This window comes from Ylistrum balloti, unplaced genomic scaffold (assembly GCF_031769215.1).
Source record: "Ylistrum balloti isolate Yb309-2 unplaced genomic scaffold, AGI_CSIRO_Ybal_v1 Utg369734, whole genome shotgun sequence".
Taxonomy (NCBI): domain Eukaryota; kingdom Metazoa; phylum Mollusca; class Bivalvia; order Pectinida; family Pectinidae; genus Ylistrum; species Ylistrum balloti.
Window position 1 is genome coordinate 566,080 of NW_026781947.1, and position 10,825 is coordinate 576,904.

Here is a 10,825-nt window from a genome sequence, read left to right on the forward strand (position 1 = left end):
CAGCATTTTCTGGATAAAATTTTCAATAATTAAACACATACATTATAAAGAGTACACATTTATATTGCTGTAGAGTGTTAGTGAAGCAAATATTATCCACAGAGAACAACATCAGGTAAAATCTTGATTCTATAGACTTGTATTGCAATAGAAACAAGTACATCACAGACACAGATTCTGTAGGCCGGAAAGATTGTTAAATTTCGAAACAACAAATTTCAAACTGCATGCATCTGTATTTTCAACACTAAATTAAAATAATTGCAGGAAATTATGGCTGCTATGATAGAAAAATCTCCTCAGCACAGCATCGGTATACAGTGAACAGTATACATAAATATTATATACCAATTTATCTTTCTTTTCAAAAACAACGATTTTATATCAAATATTCATATTAAGTACTTTTTTTCATTTTAATTTGATACCAGAATATTCTTTAAAAGACATTTTAATCTCAGTTGATTAAGTAACATTTTATATCAAATTACTGTTTCAGAAACAGTGGTTTGATTTTTATCAGAGTAGCTATAAAGACAATTTAACAAAATTAAATTTGACAAAAATACAAAACTGTATGTTTCCCTCCAAAACACAGTTATACCAACAATTTCTAACATAATACTTCAATTGAGTTCTCAATAACAAGGCAAAGTTTGGCATAATTTAATCTCTGACCAAACTTCTGTAGACAAGATTAACAAAGGGTGATAACTCCGTAAATAATGGGCAACACAATTGTTAAATATGTCATCCTACAAAGTACAAACAGGAAAAAATATGCCAGCATAAAAAACCTGATACACAACTACTTCTAATATATTGGGCAAGTAATAATAGCTCATATATATAAACTTCCAAGAAATTATTTCATCAATGATGTTGATCCATTCCATTTCAACATTATAGATTTGCCAGCGAGCCAAAGTTTATATATATCTTTGTTCTCATATTGCTTTGACTTTACTTCATGTGAAAACTGAAAGATTCTTAAACTTGTATAAGTTTTATATATTTGAACTATTCTTAATTGTTTTAAGTCTTAATCAATTAGTTTAGAAACTGGGTTGGGTGTACTCGCATTTGACGTAGCTCTCTGAAGTTTAATTCCTGGAATGGACGTGAAAATGTAAGGGGTCACCTGCCCAACCACATGTGTTTTCCCCGGATACTCCGGTTTCCTTCCACAATTTGACCCCTCATGCACTTACATTCGGGCCAACAATAGTGATTAGTATAAGTTGAAATAACTTGTTTCACAGTTGTTGTAAAATAAATGTTTATATTTGTATTTGAAAGAAGTCAATAGGATTGGAGTTATGTCCCCTTAATGTCTCCTACTACCGCACTAATTTTTACAATAAGCCCAGGTTGCAGGACAATGAAATACCCTGGGCCATCATACAAACTCTCACCCACGGTCAGTGGTTGGGCTTATTGCAGCTAAAAAATCAACACCCTTAGCCAACATACAAACACCTAAAATCAAGGGGTGGGCTTATTGCAGGACAGTGAAATATTGATTTGCAATTAAAAACCTACACATATTTTCTCCATTCACCAAACAAAACAACTAATGTCAACTGCACCAATACAAAATAAAACGCTTTCACCAAAACCATACTGTATATATAAGCACTCTTCAATAGTAAGACTGAAATTAAATTCTTAATTCAAATTACGCAACAAAATATTTAAGGCAATGTTCTTTCTTGACAACATCTTTGTGAAAAGGCAGGATCATAGCAGGTATACACTTCTCACTACAGACTGTTGAACTATTTTCAGCAACCTAATAAGGTTGTGTGCACTTTTGATAACAGACTATCAAATATCAGAAATATCAATTTTGATTTCAGTATGTAATGAAGTGTGATGAAAACAGCTTGATTTCTGAGAATTCAAATTCATGAAGGATTTTATGTTAATCTCTTAGGTATGTGTGACTAATTATTTTGTTTAATGTTTCTATATTCTTATTAAATTAAAACTTCAAATCTATAAATATATGAAATGAAGGAAAGCTTCCATTATTCAAAGGTTAAAAAGTCAAAGGTCAGGTCATGTGACCTGATTATTGCAGGATTACTTACACAGCAAGACAATTCAGAAGAGAGTATATAAATTTCATCATGTTTAATTAATCACAAAGAGAACTTTTCAAGAGTCTTATGAAAATGTTCAAACTTTAAACTTTCAAATATTTTTTCATCGTAATTAATCCTGCAAGTCTACTTATCAAAGTTTTGTTGATTTAACTCTCTTACAAATTACTGTAAACCTATCAAACATCCATCAACATATATTACAATGCACACAAATCTGCAATGTTTCAACAGGAAAATCTCAAACAAAAATAGAAAACAATCATAAATCATAACCGGATAAGTTTAAAGTGTACAAATATCTGACCCTAACACATACTGTAAAATCTGATATTTTCGTGGGGCTCAATTTTTGTGGTTTTCCCAAATAAATGTTATTTTGTTGTCATTCCAGTTTCCATGGATAAATATAGCTCAATAAATCTAATTATGCTAATTTTGACAGGTTGTGGACAATCCGTACGTTGAGTACCCATGAAACAAATAAAAATAAAACCCTTCCAAAAATAAACTATTTCATAGTATATGTTGCTTGTTTGTTCTTTAGAATGATATAATTAACTTATAAGACATATGGTAATGTGTTGTGTGAAGGGTTGGGATGTGGAAGTGAGGATGGGGAAGAGAAGGTAAATCCAATAAGTGGTTTCACTACGGGATAGATGGACTCTGTAGCTCTAGTCAAGGCTGTCACGGGGCGACGCACTGAAACTTAAGATTTCTGTTTGTCTGCCTGGCTATAGGCTGTCTAGCATCAAATCAACCTGGATACTGTAGAAATATCAATTTTTGTGGGGGAATTATTTTCAATGATTGAATTTCAAGTCTTATTCAAAGAATTTATCTATCTAAAATTACAGTGTAACTAGATTGATTTGGCTATATTTACCCACAAAGTTTCCTCAAAATCACAATAAAATAAGGAAACAAACAAAACACAAAAATTAAACCCCGCGAAAACACATGATTTTACAGTATCTTAATTAGTCAATTACACTTTCCGTTCTAATATTTCCTGTTCAAAATGTTTTAACTAATATCAAATAACCTAACACAAGTAATTAAGGCACTTTGATATTTCCAAATTTAATCTCACAAAAATTAAAAAAAAAAACAATAAAATGAAATAAAAACAACACAACCAACTTGTACAGTGAATCATCAATCAGTATCAGTTAAACTGTTTCCATTCAGTTCTGAATTTAATTTATGGCATTAATTTATGTTGTAATGTGAGCAAATTCTGCACTTTGTTCTATATCATATCCCTAATGGTATATATCTAGAACAATGAATATAGGTTGATTGTAATACATGTTTTGTATTCTATGAGATTTTTGATGATACATCTACCCGGTATTTAAAAATATCTTTTCAGTAGACAGGTATCATTTAGCTACAGCAACGATTCTTCCCCATGCTAAAGGTACATGATAACATCAACTATGGCAGGGTCATTCCAGAACAACATAATACAGGTCATTATAATATAGGACTAATTAAACAAAACAGTTATAATTTAATCTAAATATCACACATGACGCTAAGAAATGAACAGAGATCATTCACTAATTAATTGTTAATCAATATTACCTGTATACACATCCTATAGTGTGTAAGTGAAGTGATGTGTGATAAACGACTAAGTTTTGACATACCCTGCACCACACCATACTGTATAACTGCAGTGATGCATGACAACCAATTTTTGATAGTACCTGCACCATACTGTATAACTGCAGTGATGTGTGACAACCAATTTTTATAATACCTGCACCATACTGTATAACTGCAGTGATGTGTGACAACCAATTTTTATAATACCTGCACCATACTGTATAACTGCAGTGATGTGTGATGATGATTGAACATTGATTATGTGTGTCTCACAAATCACTGATTAGACATGTCTCACACACCACTGATTAGGTGTGTCTCACACACCACAGTTTATGTGTCTCACACATCACTGATTAGGTGTGTCTCACACATCACTGATTAGACGTGTCTCACACATCACTGATTACGTGTGTCTCTCACACCACAGATTATGTGTCTCACACATCAATGATTAGGTGTGTATCACACACCACTGATTAGACATGTCTTACACATCACTGATTACGTGTGTCTCTCACATCATTGATTACATGTGTCTCTCACACCACTGATTAGGTGTGTCTCACACACCACTGATTAGGTGTGTCCCACACATCGTTGATTAGGTATGTCACACATCATTTATTCAAAATATGTGGTTCCTTTAATAAAATACTGATTGCTCTCTTCAACGAGTTTCAGCAGGTAATATAGATCATCATCTGTCTGGATTTCATAAACATGCGAGGCATTTAAGAGATAAAACATTTTTGGATGTAATTGTTTGTGTTTCGGTATCGCTAAGTTTATCAACATCTCTAAGCACAAACTTCTGATTTATACTGAGTACTATTCACATGAAATATAATTTTGAAATCCTGTTCATAAAATTAACATTTCCTTGTCCACGAGTATGATATCCCCATCAATGATGATGAATGTATAAAAAAATAGGAATATAATGTGTTGATTACCTAAACTACACATTTCTGAACACAATCCAGATTGAGCTTGGTACTATAATGGGGTCAAATTCTAAAAAACCTTCTATAAATAATTTCAATAAATCTATTTTACACCTATCAGAGCCAGCTCGCACTGCTCCACCAATGTGATAATGTTTTTTCAGTCTTGAAGTATATTGGATATACACGTTTGTACCCTACGTCATTAAAACTGTACGATAGGAATGTACTCCACACAGGATGATACGTATCAAGTAATTAAAACACATATATTAATATTCTGTTCAGCAGAATTTACAACCAATGCCTCTTATATGTTTGGTAATAAGCCCATCTCTCATAAGTTTTAGACGGTAAGCATTTGGACCCTCGACTTATTAAAGGATAGATATGTTGAACTGAACTTAAAAACCGACTACAAGATCCCTAAGGTCATCAGTTCTAGTCAAGACTGTAAAGATTGAAACCAAGAGATCTTAGAAGGATCTTGGCATCCATCATTGTTTTTATTTCAATGATACAAAATTTGAACATTCCTTTGCAGAAAAAGCGATAATAATATTTATCTACCAAATCCAAGATGGTCACCTCACAGCCATTTTGTTTTTCTGATCAGTCCTAAAATCAAATGGGGCATTACTAGGGACAAAGAGGAAGCTACATAGTAAATTTGAGAGAGATCCATCCAGTTCTTCTCCAGAAACAGCAAAGACAATCTTCATTGTAAAAATCCAAGATGGCCACAGATCCATCCAGTTCTTCTCCAGAAACAGCAAAAACAATCTTCATTGTAAAAATCCAAGATGGCCACAGATCCATCCAGTTCTTCTCAAGAAATAGTGAAAACAATTTTCATTGCAAAAATCCAAGATGACCCAAAATCAAACAACACAACAAGGGACCAATAGGAACCTACATATTAAATTTGTGAAAAATCTTTCCATTTCTTCCCAAAAAATAGCAATAATTATTTATGGACAAATGGATGGACCACAGTGCAGTTTGTTCAGTTGCTAAATTTAGATGACTTCTAACCAAACTGCTGATAATTCATCACTCACAAGATTTTGATTATTATACACAAGTTGTATGTTTTTGTGGATATTTTGATCAATAACAACAAACGAATCTCCGTAAACAATCACAACGGCATGACAGCAAAGCAGACAGAACATATCACAGATAATTATTGAGCAGTAAGTCACCGACAATTCACAGTATACCGATCACTACAGCAGAGTGTCTAACATTGACAAGCCAACTTGACCACAAAATCCTCACTGATCGTCTTTTCATTAATACCATATGTATGTGTAAAGGTCTTTTTAAATTTTGTATTTCTTATTGTTTAAACTGAAATATTTTATCAAGATGGTTAAAAAAAATCTATGTATAATTTTTTTATTTATTTCTCTTTATTATTAAAATTTTTTTTTTTTTTAAGGAATACTTGAAGAAAATATTTGACATTGAATACATGTTAAATATCAGTGAATTTTCATAAGCAAAAAGACCAGAAATCAACAAACAGACCATTTCAAAGTTTAAGCTTCAAAATACCTTTTTTTGAAAAGAAATTTGGGCCCGATCTCAAATGCTTCGTTCTCAAATAGCAATCAGGAAAGACATACATTTCATTTTTTCTTTGCATAAAATGTGTGAAAAAATCCCAATGGATTTTGCACCTCAAATTTTGACATGAATTGCTTTACATTCAGTAACTTCTCAATAACTTAAGATTTATAATATGTTCAAAAGTAATTGTCAAAGAAAATATCACTTTTAAACCCATTCTTCTGAATCTGGTTATTGCATGCGATCTACCACTCTCTGTAGTGGCTACAAGGACATTTGAGCATATCTTGCAAAACAAAATATTTTCCATAACAGTAAAATGTGCTAAAAAGGCACAAAACGAAACTGAAAACAATTATGATATGATTCATCACCCATAATGTATCCACTTCCAACATTTCTCATGTCATGTTATCGGATATTTATCAATTTCAGTTAAATAAATTAATGTGAAACCAACAATTCCTGAACATCACATACAAAATCTTCAGTATACCTATATCTACTTGTATGTCTAATACTTTCAGTATACCATGACATTTGTAAATAAATTTATACAACTAAAAATGATAAGCACAATTAAATATAACATATATGTACATATTTAATATTAAATATACCTCTCTCATATGTAATGTCAAGTATTTCCTCCTCCAACTTTGAATACTGACGTAGACAGAAATATACTGACAATTGTTTACAACTCAAATGAAACATTTTCAATGTTGACACAGTATTAACTACATGACATATGTATTTAAATAAAACATTCATAAACATGTACGAAATACATAATTTCACCTACATATTTCAGGATCAGTGTTTAATAAATATGATCAATAATTACATTAATTAAAGGGACGTTTTTATAAATCTGCTATAAATTTTACTTCTTCATGCTGTCTCAAACAGGCAGATTTAAGTCTCGACCATAGGAACCGACCATACCAGGGAACTCCAAACCGGTCAGAATACTCGGGTGCATGAATTTACATACAATATTGGCAGATTATCAGTGTGAATACGATTGTAGACTGGAAGCGGTGATAATTTCACATGGCTTCACATTTGAAACCTGATTCCAGATTTCAGATGCCAATTTCTTGTCTTACACAAAAATTCAAATGTCTGTCCGATGATTTGCTGCATTGGATAAACACAGGTGTATGCTATATAAGAATATAACAATCCAGTTGTTTCACACACAAAATTCTTGGTTGATATTCACTGGTATAACAGACTAGTTGAGTTTGACTTTAATTAATCAGGTCCAGATTACCCCTATCACTCATGCTTCAGGATATTTAGACAATAATCGTAAAATCAGCACAAAATTTTCTTAATATCCTAAGATGGCACATCCTTACACCGTTCATGGACCAAGATGTCTGGTATTTCACACACAAACCTGATTTTCATTTATTATGGTATATTAGTATAGATACAAAGAAATGAAAAATTCTATGAAACATTTCAAAACATAATTATAAAGTTCCACACAACTCTAATTCTGCGGTGGTTTGTTTAAAAACAATGATAGGATGATAGGTGAGATTCTATCAGGCAATGTTTGTAAGTAAAAAGATTAAATTTTAAATCAGATAAGCTTAATAAATACTCCCAACAACTTTAAAGCTGGTATATACTACAATGGTGAAAAATAGCCATACATAATAAATTTCTGTCAATTCTAGACTTAAAAAAAATACATTTGAAAGATTGATACTAAATAAAAAACAATCAATATTTTAATTCATGTGTAGAGAAATTAAACCATATAAAGAATCTTGCTTGCCACTTACGATCTTAATGTATTTTGTATGATGATGTTAAATAATTTCATCTTTGAGTCTAAAAGGGAAATAAATTTCCAGATGGAAACTAGTTTGTCCACGTCTGTACAGTGTCAGGGGAGGTAACTCCAATTAACACGTTAAAAGCGGTTTACATAGCTCTCTATCTATATCACATCAAAGTAATAATTATCAGTGATTTCAAAAACAGTTAACCAATTTTGAATACTATAAAAACCGACACTATTGTACAGATGATTAAAATGATATCAAGCTAAACTTATAATGTAGTTCTGATTTTTTAAAATACTTTTCATGAATTTCATAAAATGTGTGATAAATACATTATTTTACTGGGAAATTACAAGAATTACAACAATTATGCCATTTCTGTATGATTATGTTGATCTATTATACATCCACAACATCAATATAATTTAAAAAGAAAAAAAATACAGTTGGAGTTTTCAGTTTAAACTGGAAAAATTCTTTGGTTACTTTCGGTGATATATTTGACAAGCTAGAAAAATATACAAACTACCCGAGAATGTTAATGCTGATAACAAAATGAGTTTGAAAACAAAGAAAGAATACAACCTTACAGCTTTTGAAAAATCTGATGAAGTTAAGGCGGTATGCTTCCTTTCAAATTATTACTGCACTTGTGTTGGGATTCTCTCCCTTAGTTTTCTAATACAAGTTTGGTGATCATTTGGAATTTTTCTTATTAATGAAGCCTTAATTTCAAAATTTTTTAAAAAATGAAACAGTTCTGTGTGGAACTCTTCTCTAACAGGAGGTGAGACCTGTGCTGAACTCTTAAAAAAATTAGCAAGAACTAGGAATAATAACTCTTTTGAAAAAAAGGCCTTATGTTTGATACAACCAGCATGTATCTCTACACGCAGGAACCAAAAACTCATACTATTTAATCACAAATGTTGTCCTAAAATGTAAATAAGAGAATACTTCATTAAACGTATAAACTTTGAATTGAAGATATCCTTCCATGTAAGACATTTACATATTGTTTTTTTTTTCATTCTTTATATAGATTTTTAAAACTCTTTCCAAATAAAACTCATTGTGAAATAGCCATCCAGAGAAACAGAAATTACTTACAGGGTACACATCTTACACTTAGCACTTAAATCTTACATACAGAGGCCAGTGTATCAATGATACAATATTTTGTTCATGTATCATTTTTATACAAACATTGTGGAGAAGTACACATGGGAGAATTATAACAGAACAGAACAAATAAAATATATTCCAACACAACTTCCACACATCAAAGTTTTGATATAATTGTTTTGATTGATCTATAGAGCAGCAGTAAAAACATCTCTATCTACTATAAAGTTTAACTTAAGTTACATACTGGATTTCAAGATCCTAAAATATTTCATGGTTGAATTCATCATCTTTTCCAAACTTCATACAGGAAAATACTTTTAGTTCTAGAATGGAAATATTGTTTTTTGTCCTAGAATTTTTTTTTTTATCTGGGTTTGAACAAAAATATTGATATGTAGAGGAAAATCCATACAGATTGGAAAATTGCAATACAAGATCGAGAAGGAAATAAGAAATTCCTGAATTTTAACTTCCTCAAAGACCACAGTGTTTATACTCAGAAATAAGAAAATCCTGAATTTTAACTTCCTCAAAGACCACAGTGTTTATACTCGGACATTCACTGTTTCCAAGGTCCTTCTCAACATTTAAGTAGAAATCCATTTGACTTCGGAAACAACAGCGACATAATGTACAATTCCATCAACAAGCAATCCGAGATGGAGTTTATACATGTAACAAATTATATGGAAAATGAAAGTTGAGATCCAACATCAAACTAGCATGAGAACATTTGTGTATAGTACATTTCCTATACATCTGAAACCATGACAGCACCGGTTTAATTCTATACAGTACATTTTCATGGCCCTTTAAACTTAGTATTTGGTAACTGGGACACTTTTCTTCTGACAGTCCTGACAGGCCTGTTTCATTATCATATGTTTAACAATATGAAATTGTCCTGACCAAGTCATCAAACTTCATTCTGAAAATTCATGGAAATGAATGATATCACTGCTCTCAAACAAACTGTTTCAATATGCTACACAAACTTGGAAGTGTATAACTTACCATGACATTACTTAAGGTGATGACTGTTAAGAGCCACAGCAAAAACAATATACCTTAAAATAAATTGGTCTTTGACCAAAACTTGCAGATAGAATTCACTCAATCCACCTTTGGAATACATTTTTACATTGATTGTTCAAAACTTTATTGCTATTTTAGCAAAAAAGAAAAAAAAACATTCAATGCTTTTTTTCTTGTCTTTTTATACATTGCTAATCATTTTCATTCAGCTATCTCAGATTATGACACATTAATACCTGATTGTCTAGCTCTCTTACCTTTATAACACTCAGTATGCAGAAATTTCAACCTTTCCTCATTAACTGTGATTTTTGCATACTACCAATGTTTTTGGCAAGTTACTTAGAAAATTCCAATATCAGTTCAGTATTAAAATGATAAAACCAATCGCTAAACCTTCAGTATACACTGTACTACCATTTCAACTGAACACTGTTTGAGACTCACCATTTCAACATTATGTTGATGCCGTAGACTCCTAGTTTTAGTACTGTTTTTTCCAAACCTCCACTTTAATTTAATCATGTTGTAAACTCTTTCCTAGCCTCCATTTTAATGCTACACATTACCAATATTTTGTTTTGGTATAGTTTCAATTTCCCGGATCTTCACT